Here is a 15,202-nt window from a genome sequence, read left to right on the forward strand (position 1 = left end):
TCGTACTCAACTTCATATGCTTCAGTGGGTTGTGGGTTGGTACAATTAACACATGTCTGAGCTTGGTTGAGCTGCTGTGGATGCGTCTTCAATTCTTTGAGTTGTTTAGCAAGAGATTCCATGTTATCCGTAAGGGATATGATGGCATCTGTTTGATTGTTAAGTGCAGAGAGTGGGGCAGATGATGAAGTTGTTTCACCACTGTTCCAGTCATGATGATGCATTGTCATGTTCTCGAGCAATTCCCATACTACGTCTGAGGTTTGGTTCATCATATTTCCTTGAGCTGCTGCATCGTGTGACGACCCGGAAATTTCCGACCAAAGTTAACTTAATCTTTATATGTTTCAACACTATAAGCAAAGTCTGTAATATTGAGTCTTAAAATTTTTGAACTATTTAGATGGATTCATTTGACCTTTGACTATTTCCCGACGATTCACGAACAATTTGTTAAAAATATATATAAATTATGGATATATAATAATTAGAAATAATAAAATATAATTTAAACGTTTGAATTAAAAATGAAAGATAGGTTACAAAATAATTATATTGTAATCTAAAAGGAATCCTTATATAAATATGATTTCTATGTGTAAAAATATATATATTGAATAAATATTCAAATATATATTATATAATTAGTAATTATGAAATAATTGATAAATTATAATATTAAAATATTGAATGTAATTACAAGTTAAAAATATAAGTATTATATGAATAATATTATTATTATATCAGTATCATTAATATTAATAAATTCATTATATGACATATACACATGAAGTGTGATAAAGAACAAAGTGTTATAGTTACTAATAGTATTATTATCATTAATAAAATTAGTATTATTATTAATATTATTATTAATAATATTAATGTCATAAATCTTATAGTTATTATTATTAGCAATAATATTATTATTATTACTTATGTTGTCATAAATATTTATTATTATTAATTACAATATTAAGAATAGTATTATTATTGTTATATGTATTAGTAATAAGATTAAGTATAATATATAAATACAAATACATAAATAAATTTCAGTTATATAAATAGAGATATATAAACGGATATATACAGATAGATATATATATAAAATCAGTTAATACCTAAATACATATATATATATTTATATTATATACATAATACGATATACAATTATTTATATATAATACAATTATAAAATATATATATATACAAAAAATACGTATTCTGTTAATTGACCTAATCACAGCTAAATTATTTATCTGATTGTTAAAGTCAATGAAATCGTACGAATTAGATTAAAGAATAATACCCGTTTTTATTTTTCTTCATCTCTGTTTCAATTGGTACAAATTATTGAACCACTTCTGCTATAAAACAAATTACAAACGAATCTTGATGATGTAGTACACGTTCCACATTACATTATATCTAACACTTATTGCAAATTGTGAAATTTATCAGAAAATATTAAGAAAAACCGATGTACCCTGTTCTTCAACCCAAAACTTTCAAAAACTAGATTTTGAACGATTTCTAAAAATCTATAATTGCAATTCAGTTAGAAATCCTTTATTCAAAATATCTAGAAAGATTCAACATTCAATTTTGAGTATCAAGCTCTAATTTACGAGTCAAATTTCTAAAATCAAAAAGTCAACGATTGTTCTTCAGCCAAATTCGAAACTTCTATTTTGATTTAGGTTAAATTGACGGTCTCTAAAGTTTCTAAGGGAGATTTACAACCTTTTTCATTTAGGAAACTTGGTCTAAAACTGCTTTAAAATCAAAATTTGAGATTTGGTTGTTCTTGAGTTCATCACGTCGCTGTACTGCTGCTAGCTGCTTTTTTTTTCTTATTAGTCGAATCAACAAAACTGGTTCGTTTCTATTTCATTTACATACCCTAAATCAAACTGTGAAACTAGCTATTAGAATAATATGGGTCGTTGGTCGTTTTAAATTTTGAGGAGATGAAGAATGTAAATTGAGATATATATCGGGTTATATATAAAGTGTAGTTGAATTAAATCAGAAATAATACAATAGAGCTATGGTTAAGGGAGTTAGCGGGTTATCAAGAGGTCGCGGGTTCGAGTCCCGTCATGGGCAATTCTTTTTAGAGGAGATTTATAAGGGTATACTCATTTATTTCCTTTATTATTATTATTATTATTATTATTATTATTATTAGTATTATTATTATTATTATTATTATTATTATTATTAATAATAGTAATATTATTATTATTATTATTATTATGATTATTATTATTATTATTATTATTATTATTATTATTATTATTATTATTATTGTTGTTGTTGTTGTTGTTGTTGTTGTTGTTATTATTATGATTGATTTTTATTAATAAAAATTGTTATTATTATTATTACTAATATAAGTATATTTATAAAAGTTATCATTTATTATCATTATTATAACAATAGATACAATTACGAACGTTATTGTTATTATTATTATTATTAAGAAAATAATGAGAATTGTTATTATTTTCATTAATATTAGTATTAGTATCATTTTATGATTGTTAGTATTATTATTAACATAAGTATTATTATAAATATTATCATTATTATTATTAACATTATCATATTTTTTACTTTTATTAATATTATTATTATTATTACTACAAATATATTATTACTTCTATTAATATCATTATAAGTTGTATTGTTAATGAGTATTATTATATAATTACAAAAATCATTATCATAAATATCAGTAATAGTAAAAATTAATATCTTTACAGTTTTCCATTATTAATATCGTTATATTTATCACTAATAGAATTATTAACATTATTATTTTTTAGTAATATTAAGTATTATCAATATTATCATTTTACCATTACAAATATCATTTTAGTGTTAGTACAATTATTAGTTTTAACAAACAAACGATATATATATTTAATACATTAAACATAACAAAATTAATATTTTCATATACAAAAGAAATACATGAAACATATATATATATATATTTTTGATATAAAAAGGATATAACTAATAAATTTATATATATATATATATATATATATATATATATATATATATATATATATATATATATATATATATATATATATATATATATATATATATATATATATATATATATGGTTCGATTACAATTATGTGTATTAATAAATAAACAAATGTTATAGGTTCGTAAATCCGAGGCCAACCCTGCATTGTTCAATATCGTCATATGTATTTTTACTACAAAATACATTATAGTGAGTTTCATTTGCTCCCTTTTTAAATGCTTTTGCAATATATATTTTTAGGACTGAGAATACATGCGTTGCTTTTATAAATGTTTTACGAAATAGACACAAGTAATCGAAAACTACATTATATGGTTGGATTATTAAACCGAATATCGCCCCTTCAAGTCTGGTAACCTAAGAATTAGGGAAATGGCCCCTAATTGACGCGAATCCTAAAGGTAGATCTATCGGGACCAACGAGCCCCATCCAGGGTATGGATGCTTTAGTACTTCGAGGTATTATTTAGTATTGTAGATGCGCGCTGTATACTGGGGGATATTCTATATGCATCTTGTTAAGGTCGGTTACCAGGTGTTCAATCCATATGAATGATTTTTATCTCTATGCAGTTTGCGAAATGCCTGATATGAGAATGATGTTTATGAAAATATGAAATCTTGTGGTCTATTAAAATATTGAAAATGATTGTTTATGATAAACTAATGAACTCACCAACCTTTTGGTTGACACTTGAAAGTATGTTTATTCTCAGGTATGAAAGAAACCTTCCGCTGTGCATTTGCTCATTTTAGAGATATTACATTGGAGTCATTTATGACATATTTCAAAAGACGTTGCATGCGAGTCATTAAGTTCATCAAGATTGATAAGAAGTCATTGATAGATTGATATATTAGGAAACGGTATGCATGCCTGTTAACTTTCGATGTAATGAAAGTTTGTCTTTTAAAAACGAATGCAATTTTTGTAAAATGTATCATATAGAGGTCAAGTACCTCGCGATGTAACCAAATGTAATGTATTCGTCCAGATAGATTAGGACAGGGCATTAGACATCGATCATCGTCCTATGATTTACCGTAAGACCATTGTAGAAGGTACATATTTGAGCTGACCGTTCTAGCTGATGATTAGGGCAATTCTTCAGTAGGGTTTTGAATTGCTCCCATGCAGTGTAAAGAGATTCATCATAACTTTGTTTGAAGTTAATGACATCATTCTTTAGTTTGGTTTTTTGGAAGGAGGGAAATATTTGGTTAGGAATTTAGTAGCCATCTCCATCCATGACGTGATGGAATCTTTTTCCAGTCCTTCGAACCATGTTTGAGCATGATGAGTGAGAGAATAGGGAAACAAGTATAGTCAGACTATATCTTGTCCTATCCCTGGCTGTTTGTAGGAGTTCGAAAGAGATATGAATTTATCAAGGTGAGAATTAGGATCGTCATTCGGTAATCCATGAAACTAATAGCTATTTTGGATGAGTTGGATGATATGATGTTTTAACTCGAACGAGTGTCCTTGAATCTCTGGAAATCTGATTGGTCCTCCTCGACCTTCAATCGAGGGTTTGGTATTTTCTGCTAAAGTAACGCGTAACGCCATTTGATTTCTGATTCGGGCTTCCTTGCGTGCTTTAGAGATTATTGCGTCTAGATCAGGTACGAATAACAATGGCCTAGGTTTAGATCGGGTTTGGGTCATACACTGGGTATGCCTTTTTGTTTTAAATTTTAAGCAGATAAACTAAATTTCTAAGGTAATCTTAATCTAAAGTAGTCTGATGTAATCTAATTTAGTCTAAGATAAGCTAACTATCCCAATGTTGAATATGTTTTTGGTTTTGGCTACTGATTCCCTGGTATTTCGATAACAAAGCTTCGCACGAAATATTCAACAAACCAATTGGCATGGCCGACTACGGAGAGGCAGGATCCTTTTGGTCCCAATATAATTGGAGACTGTTCGGAAAATTCAACAACCAAGTCTGTGTATAATTGTCTTTCTTAGATACCACTAAATTCTTGTAAATAAGTTTAATAGAGAGCAGTATTGTCTGATACCAGTTCCCCGGCAGCGGTGCCAAAAACTAAGTTCCCTCTTGATATGGCTGAAATGGACGGTTTTATTTGTGCGGTGTTGTTAGGTCGTAACACGTCAGAATCAACCACCAAGAGGGGGTACTGTCTTAAATTTATATTTAGCGGGGCCTAAATCGTACTACTCCTTATTATGAGTAAGGGAAGTATGACCTAGAGTCGTCTTTTTAAGATATGAGTAGAATCGAACCTATATTAAAGCATAAGATAGTTATGAAGGAGTAGTGGTTACCTAATTTTAGGATTTTCTAATTTATAAGACAGATAAAGTAAATGCGATAAAATTCGTAATTCAGATAATGTTAAAGTAAGTGCATACTATGATTTCATCAGTTATTCTGCCAAGATTATGGAATGCTGGCTCATGAATAGGCAGAGGCCTTGTATTCATTACACTGGTCCTAAACACCCATGTCGTAAGACATGTCACTGGGTAATGTGATAGGCTTGAAGATTCTGAATAGACAGCAACGTCCCTTACCCCCGACGCCCGTGCAGTCTGACTACAGGCATACACGTTCAGACGGATCATCCAATTGCACGACTCGGTTGGGTAACGTATTAACATTCCACAAAGGTCTAAACTTTCTTAAGCATAATAGAATACATGGTTTACCATATTCGAGAGACATGATGTGTTCCAATGCTTTCGTTAATGATTGGTTTTAAAAGATAGTTAGGCCCTTTAAAAAGAGTTCAACCATAAAGAACACCATGGCCAAGTCAGGTTGACTTCCATGAACACGTTTGGTTATCCTAACGGTCCAATCCTTTATGTGTCTAAACAAACAGTTTCTTAATTAACTAAGAATCCCTCAAGCAGGGTGCAATGCTTGAGACCGCATTATGGTGCAGTGTACTAATCAACACTGACCGGGTTCCATGGCCTTACTTAGCAGAGGTACAGCTTACAATAACTGATGTGCTTCAGCATGCACGTACGAAGTTTATATGCTTGGTGACTACACTAGCATGGTCTGGGACCGACAATGTACTAAGAGTCTAGTCAAATGTTTCACTATGAAAGAGTCCTCAGTCGGAATCCAAAGCTCGATAGACTTACTACAACCGGTGTGCCTCAGTCGATCTTAAATTGTATCCGATAGACTTCTCTTACCAAGGGGTGACACAGATAGTGTACTCTGAATCGGGGTTCGGGACTTCCCAATAATAGAGCCAATAACTAGGTTCTATTAGTTGGAAAAGCGATTGAGTTTAAAGTATAATCAGAAAGCATTTCAACAACATACACAACCCATAACATTATTTCGGCATTATAACTGCTTACATCACAACATACACTAAAGATAACTACTCGCTAATTATGGCAACAATATCACAGAACATAATGATAGAAGACATTATATAAAGATAAAGGATAGAAGTACCAGTAGATTAAACGAGTTCCGAATACAAAAGTGACAACTTCAAACTCCAGACCGCTCCTAATACAATCTTCGGCATTCTTCTCCGGGTACTAGGTTTCTCGCACGAAGTCGAAGACCTTGAAAGTATGACTAATATTGTACAAGAGAGAGAAAGAAGTGAATTGAAGTGTGCATTGGAATGAATGACAAAGACCCTTTAAATAAGCAAGAATTTTGCCTGCAAACTGCTAGCAGGCCGTTTGGCCGGCCGTTTACAGGGGCCGTTTGCCAGGCCAGCCCGTTTGCAGGGGCTATTTATCTGAGCCATTTGGCAGGCCGTTTTTGAGCCAGGAAGGCCATTTGGCGGGCCGTTTGGCTTGCCTGGTTCCCTGGATAGTAACTTGATTTCTTGTCTTTCACCACTTTCACTCTAGAATCTTCGTTTTAGCTCCGATTCTCTTTATTTTTTTTGCACCGTCTTGGTAATTATTTATTCTTGAATTCTAACCGAAGAATTGGGTATTTTTTCGATAAATTTGAATCTTTCTTGTTTTTGGCCTTTAATACCGGGGTGAAAACGTGACTTTTTAGCTGATATCAAGACGAACTTGAGTTCGATACAATGTATGATAGTCATGGTGAATACTATTATGCACCTAGACCTTTTATAAATTAAAGTTACTTGTAATAGATTAGTACTTGAATAAGATTAGTAACGTGCAATTTCATTATTTCAACAACACTTTTTTATTCATAAACATAATTAGCGATTACAACAAACAAAGTACAACAAATTACTACTTAAAAACCTATGGCATTCTAGTAGTTGGATAGGTATTCTCGTTGTGACCTTCAGCCCTGCATATACGACACTTTGGTTTTTGCTTTTCACGTTCATCCATCTGGTTCTTAATATGTTTTGATTTCTTCCTCCCCCTATGCTTAATCAATCTTGATGGATCAGCCATAATGTTCCATTCTATATGTGCCCAGTAGCTCGCGTCTCTTAGTGGATTAAAATGATGGCTATATTGCTCTCTCCATGTAGGAGTTGTGTACTTTTTACTGATGCATTTATTTATATCCTCGTTTAGATGTTTACACACGGAAATGGCACGAGAGCAAGGTAATCTTTGGTGTTGCCAAATTCCACATGAACACCTTTTCTCTTTAAACTCCACTGTGTAATTGGTTCCACCTTAACCACTTCTTTGATAAATTGATTGAACCTTGAACACACCTTGTTGTTCGTTATAACATGCTGTTTTGTATTTTTGACCTCTTTTTGCCCGTTCGTTAAAGATGTTAAACATGTTCTTGGACAGTGGTGAATTACATTGCCTTGCATCTCGACTTTGATCGTAGAAGTGTTGTCTGGTGTAATCAAATGTATATTCAATACACGATTTGATCGGCATCATACGGGCATGACGAAACACATTGTTGAGGGACTCAACAATATTTGTCGTTGTGTTAGCCCAACGACTCCTCAGTCTGTCCCTATACACAGTCCACTTGCCTAAATCAGCATCATGCAAATATTGCCAAGCCTCAATACTAGCTTGTTTGATGGCTTTGAGGGAATTCTTGTACAATATTTGATTCACTGTTAAACCGACTGTCCAACACAAGTGTTTGAGCGATTTTACTTTAGTATATTTGCTCAATAAGTTGCTATGAATGTGACGCAAACATTACCTGTGTTCCCAACCATACGTTTGAGCACCCATTGCATGTAAGATACCTGGGTATCGATCAGAGATGACACACAACTTTCCGTTTCCAATAACATTTTCTTGGAGCATTTGCAAAAACCAAACCCAACTTTCGTAACTTTCTTCATCAACTAGTGCAAAGGCAACGGGTATAATTTGATTTTTAGCATTTTTGTCAACCGATGTTAACAACTTACCCCTATAACTACCTTTAAAATGGGTTCCATCGATGCAAATGATCAGAATACATAATTTATATGCTTTAATGGCTGGACTGAATGCCCAAAACACAAATTTAAATGTGGCGAAACCTTCTTCAATTTCAGGTCCATTTTCAAACACAACAATTGTGTCTGGAGTGATAGAAACTAATTCATTCAAATAATTTGGTAGTTGAATAAAATTACTTTCCCAAGTTCCAAACAATCGTTCGATTGCAATACGCCTAGCATTTGTTGCTTTAGCATAACGAACATCCACATGCCATGTATTTTTTATTTGGGTTTGGATGTTTTAACAGGAAAAGCAACGTTTAAACATATTTGATGCTCAATTTCACTAGCAATTAAGCTAGAGGTTAAACAACGATTGTTGTTTTCCGATACGTGTCCATAACACGTGTGTTCATCTTTCCATTTTGTAACTTTCCATACCTTCAATCCATTGTGAGACGAACCACTTACACTCCAGCAATAATAATATCTTTCTTGTGGACCCTTGTAACTTGAGCTAGTTGTTATACAATGTGCTTTCCAATAACCCGGCTTGCTTTGTGTAACAACTATTTCTCTATTATGGTGTATATTCCATTTCTGAACAGCATATATAAGTTCGTCTTTGTTCTAGAACACCATTCCCTTTGAAATACTACCGATCTCCTTATCATAAAAAACCCATGAAGCTTCTTGGTCATCATCGAATGCAAAACTATTGCTAGCCTCACCTTGATTAACAAACCTGAAACGTGAAACTGGGACAGTCTCTAGATGTGGTTCCACTTCCTCGTCTTTACCTTCGTCACTATAAACATTCTCTTCAACGCTCTAATCAGAAACTGTACCGTCGGTTGCAGTAGACATACCATCATCTGAGTCTACTACATTTTGTTCTTCATCTCTTCGTTCTTGTTCATCTTCAATAATTGCTGAATCGTAGTTTGATGTTGATGGACCACCTTCCAAAGTTTGAATAAGATCCATAAAACCCGAACTTTGGGTGGTTGGAAAAATTTCCTCAAACTGAATTTCAATTTGAGCCTCGTAATTTGGATCATTCTGAGAATAAAAATATATTGTTTCCAAAGTGTTATCGTCAGTAAGTTCACTTTTCCATTCATTTCCATTGAAAAGAACCCACAAGAACATTTTTAACGTGTGTGATCTTTGACTCACACCTACATAATTATACGCCATTTAGTTTAACTGCATACAGTTAACCTTGGTGTTCAACACAAAACTACTTCTAATCGTTGTGTTATCACCAGTAAGCCAACCATTTTGGATTGAAATTTGGCCTCCCCAAAGAAAATGAACCATAAATGAACGAATTATAGACATATTTGTAATTGTTGATGTATGAAACTGATTAAGATTTGTTTGAATTGTGTTGTTGGTGTTTGAAACTGACTTTAATATGTTTGAATTGTGTTCTTGGTGATGTTTGTGTTTGAGTTTATGATAATGGTGATATAAATAAATGTAAAAAGATGATAAATCAGATTTTGAAATGATAGGGTTGTAGGTTACGAGCTAGCAGTTCTAGCTCAACAACTCCCCGGCAAGATTGTTTCTAGGCCACAAACAAAACCTAAAGGGTCTAGATTGTCCGTGATCTTGCTAGATCAAGGAATGTTTACGGTTTACAAAAGACTCTTTATGGTTTGTTTATCTCTTATCATTACGATGCTAGTTCAAGCTGCCACGAGCCATATGCTAGAACCATGTTACACTATTCTCAATTGGAAATCTTTTGTCTATAACATAATATCGAAGTGAAGCCTTTTTATGCATTGTTTTCTGGCTTGCGGTTAACCTCTTTGGGCGATCTTGGGTTCCTTTACACTTAAAAACCGTTACTGCCTCTTTACTATAATCTTTAGGTGGGATACATAGTAGTTGCGGAATTTCATCCGTCGCTTGGCTAACATATTCATTAATTCTCACACTTAATGATAGAGAAAACACTTCTAATGCAATAATTGGTGTTGCCATAGCTATTCTCTCGCTTTTGTGCTTGTGTTGTTTTGACGTGTTCCCTCTTGTTCGTCACCTTCACCATAATGTGTTTGAAAGAACTCATAAATTCATGGGTTGGGTGTCCTTGATTCTTCTTTGGGCCTTTATTGTGCTCACAAAATCGTATGAGCCTGAGACCAAATCTTATAGTAAAGATGTGGTGTCAAAGTTGGTTAAAGAGAAAGAATTTTTGGTTCACCATTGCTATAACTATACTAATTATTATTCCTTGGATGACGGTAAGACGAGTTGCAGTGAAGGTGTCAGCACCATCGGGCCATGCTTCGATTATTAAGTTCGTAGGAGGAGTAAAGCCTAGATTCTAGGTAGAATCAGCCCTTCACCTTTATCCGAATGGCATGCATTTGGTATAATTTTCAATGGTAAAGAAGAACACATGATGTTAACCGGCGCGGTTGGGGATTTCACAAAATCCCTAGTCTCGAACCCACCAACTCACTTATGGGTTCGACAAGTGCATTTTGCGGGCTTACCTTATTTAGTTAACATGTATAACCGCGTGTTAGTGATGGCAACTGGTTTGGGGATTTGTGTGTTTTTGTCTTTTTTTACTACAACAAGGTCCAGCTGAAGTGTGTTTGTTATGAGTAACAAAGGGTATTGAAGAAAACTTTGGGAAAGAAATAAAAGAGTGGGTGAGTAGGTATCCAAAAGAGAAGGTGATAGTTCATGACACCGCGGTTATGGGACGGCCAAATGTCTCTGAAATGAGCGTTGAGGCGGCCAAGAAGTTTGGTGTATAGGTGGTGATTGTAACAAGTATGTAATACCCCGCCAGAATCCACTAACGGCGTATTAACTCTGGTCTCAATGCTTGGCTTGAATTCTACATAATAGCAATGTTCTACAGCTGAAGCAAATAATACCTGAGATAAATCATGAAAAATGGATCAACATAAAGTTGAGTGAATCTACAGGTTTGAGTAAATAGTTCTCTTATGTTTCATAAAACAGTTTCCATAAATCATTTGTCGAAAATCATTTCTCAAAATCGTTTATCTAAATAAACTGCTAAGGTTTAATCTCAAAAGTTTGCATATAGCAAATGATAAGTAATAAACTGTTTGTAAGATGTCAAGTTTTAACTGAGTAGGACATCAAAAAGTTCTTTTTGTTTCATCTGTTTGTAGACATTACCATGTCTAGTTTCAAGTTTTAAACATCTTGTTTAAGTAACATTCATCGTAAGTAGGCCATGAGATTTCTGAAAAGCTTCGTAATAATATACACTTATCATGAACACTTGATTATAAAGCTTTAACCTTTGTGTATAGCCGAGCTACACGTCTTCAGTTTACCCTATCTAAGCGATACACCGATCAAGTGTATGAGTAACAACAAAATAAGCACCAGTTATGTTGCGGTGAGGTTTGTCAAACCTAACGGTACCGTCCCTATAAGTCGAGCTTACAAAGTAACTAATATAATCAAGCTAAGGGATTTTTGATCTGAACTCATATGTATATTCTGGTAAGTTACTCGTGCCTAATATGTAAAATATTCGTAAAAACAATTTAAAAAATAGTTTCAAAAGCAGCATGTATCTCATCCCAAAAATGTTAATGAAAAAGGGAATGTAGACTCACCTTTGCAAAAGCACTTGAAATATCTTAACAAAATGTACTGTAGTCGAACACTCTCAACCAAACAACGCAACCTAATCACGTAAGTCATCTTAAGTATACACATACAGGTTATACTATGTCAACCCATAGTGTACGCAAAGTTCTAGTGCTAAGACTGACTCAACGAACAAGTAAAAGTCAACTAATCCAAGCAAGTCAACAAAAGTCAATCAAAGTCAAACCAAAAGTCAACTCGGTCAAAGTGGTCAACTAAAGTCAAACATCTCAGTAGGTCATGCAAACATGGTCAACATGTCAAACCTAGGTCAAGTAACACTTTACAACTCATAGTTAAGCAAATTGCACATTCGCAGATTAAAGCATGCCTTCAAATTACGTACATCGTAGAAAGATACAACTATAGCTCATAGCATATAGCTCATAAAATTATGACCAACTCCAGATCACAACTATACTTAAAATTGATTCCAAAAAGTCTGGCCAAAGCCTCATACGACACTTAAAAGTCAGAAATCAGAAGAGGTCTAGTTATGGTTTACTAAATCAGTTTCAACACGAGCATCAGTTTTGAAATATTTCTCAGAAAATATAGAAAATAGATTTTGACGAACGGCCAATTGGAGTCATGGAGTCATCTCAAAACATCCCAAAATTTTAGTGATAAAATAATCAAAGACATCTCTTTAGCCAATTCGTACAGTTTAATCAATCTTTACAGACCTTCCAGTTTTAAATAGCAAACAGACATGTCACTTATATGAGCATATATCTCATGGAAAATCACGTTTTCGCAAGTTCGCATACAAATGAAATACATCAAGTAATATATAAAATAACATATTCCAGAAGATAAAAGTCTCAATCAACTTCTACTTCACTCTAGAAAGTTTCTTTCACATTCGAAAACAGATTCAGCTCACTTAACAACACGAATCTTCGTTTTGACATAACGGAAGCATTACGAAAGCTTTTGATGTAAATCTTAAGTCTAACATGCATGATTTTTCGCAAGGAATATAATAGTATACTTTTCATTAGCCAAATCATAAAGCACACAAATCAGAAAATTCGTACATCATGCAAAACCCTAACGACAACTTCGTTTAATCATAACTTGAGCATACAATAACGAAAACATGCGAAATCAAAGTCCAAAATTATTAATTTTTTGAGATCTATCCATCTAGATACAATACAAGATCAGTACACAAACTCTTATAATCAGATTCATAATAATTAAATTCGGTTTTCATAACAAAGACAGCAATCGAGCAAATTAACGACTAACGACAACTTTAGTCGCAATCAATTGAGCACTAGACTCTTGTACACTATTTAATTGATCATATTAAGATCTAATAAGATTAGGGTTAGTAGTTTTATACCTTCAAATAACAAATAGCAAGTAGATGTGTGTAGAGGAGAACGAGAGGATCACGAATACGTAAACGATTTAGCAATCAAGCAAGAAATTGACGTGATCTTGATCCTTGAAGATGTCGACAATGTTGATAGGTTTATAGGGCTGATAAATTTCATGGCTAGGGTAGGGAGGAAGAAAAATATGTGCAGTTTATGATTTAGGCGGATTAGAGTTGCCTAAATAAGGAATAACTAGCAAATAATGCCCAAATTAAAAACAAGGGAGCCCCCCTTTATGGATTTCGGCCAAATGGCCCACATGGGTGATCCATGGGCTAATTTTGACTAGTTTAAACATTTATTGCATAGACCATTAGGTGTCGTTGGCCGAAAACGCAAACTGGAACATTAACTGAGCGTTTTAGCGAATTCTACGCGTTTTAAATTCTTAAAACTTCTAATAAATTAAAAGTATTCTTAAAACATAATAATTACATAAAATAATTATTAAAAGTGAAATACAATTCGTTTCATTATTTTCTTGTATGCGCGTGGTCCGTTTCGAGTGCCGTTAACCGTACCGGATCTCCGGAACGTTAACTAGTCGTTGAAACGAATTCACCGGGTTTAATTTACTAAATAAATAATAACTTAAATAAGTTCTTCGTAAGGTCAATAATTATTAAAAATAATTATTTTATCGTTTTTCTGAGTTCCGTAAACTGAAAAGTTTTCTAGGCGATTATCTTAATCGTGTTGTTTTCTAGGTATTTCGTTATCTGAAACAAGTTCATCAATTAATATAAACATATTAACTCAAGTAATCCACTAGGATCAAGTATGCATTTAAATCCATTAAACACATAAAGTTCTAATTAATCACCGTTAAATATTTAACGGATAAGTAACGAAATTAACGGAAAAAGTCGAGTTGTTACAAAGTAACCCCGAAGGTAGTAGGGATGTGGTAAATGCTTGTAAGAGTAAAGGGATTGCAGATTTTGGTCCAATTTGGGACTCTTAAACTTAACATCACGTTTAGCAAACTACAAACTATAAAACCAATAATTGGATTGTAAATGTGTAACACTGTATATATGTGCTATATATAGTGTATATGAGTTGAACTTTTAATTTAATTTAATTTAATTTTATTACTATTGTGTTAGATTAAAAGTAATCCATGAGACTAGTCATAAACGATGATAAAAAGCCCTCGCTTTGATATGAAGTTGCTTTAGCCATTTAACAGTATGTTATTTGAACGTTTAAAAAAGATTAACGGTCAGCAGTTAAACGGTAAAATATAAAGGAATTTTAAAGGAAGAAAAATGAACTAAGAAAATTATAAAAATAAATAACTCGCTGCAGGTTAAAAGAACATTGAAAAGAAACGGTCAACAGTCGGTTAACTAAATGTTTAAAAAGTAAAGAAATGAAAAAGGGAGAGCAAGAAATGAAGTAAAAAAAGTAAGACCAAAAATAACGCGGCATCACCATCCCATCGTCACCCAGGCTGTTGCAATTTCATGCCTCGGGACTCCCTCAAAGCAGCGTCACGGCTGACGCCTCTGGGGCGTTAGTCACCGTTTCAACGAAAACCGCGTCAGGACATGTGGCGGCTTCTGATTGGTGCGTATTTTTTGACTGTTTGGAAACAGTCCTTTTTTAAAACATTATCTATATAAACTTCATTTCACTTTATTTTATTTCACACCAACACACTCTATTCTCTCTTTAGTTTAGTTACAAATATTATTGGTAATCCCAATGCAAGTGTCA

The 15,202-nt window shown here is 33.1% G+C and overlaps 1 pseudogene; it reads left to right on the plus strand.

Moving 5' to 3' along the window:
- Positions 1–9,849: 9,849 nt before the first annotated feature.
- LOC139900680 (adenylate-forming reductase 03009-like) lies at positions 9,850–14,444 on the plus strand (annotated as a pseudogene).
- The last annotated feature ends 758 nt before the right edge of the window (positions 14,445–15,202 follow it).

The sequence above is a fragment of the Rutidosis leptorrhynchoides genome, chromosome 1 (genome assembly GCF_046630445.1).
Source record: "Rutidosis leptorrhynchoides isolate AG116_Rl617_1_P2 chromosome 1, CSIRO_AGI_Rlap_v1, whole genome shotgun sequence".
NCBI lineage: Eukaryota > Viridiplantae > Streptophyta > Magnoliopsida > Asterales > Asteraceae > Rutidosis > Rutidosis leptorrhynchoides.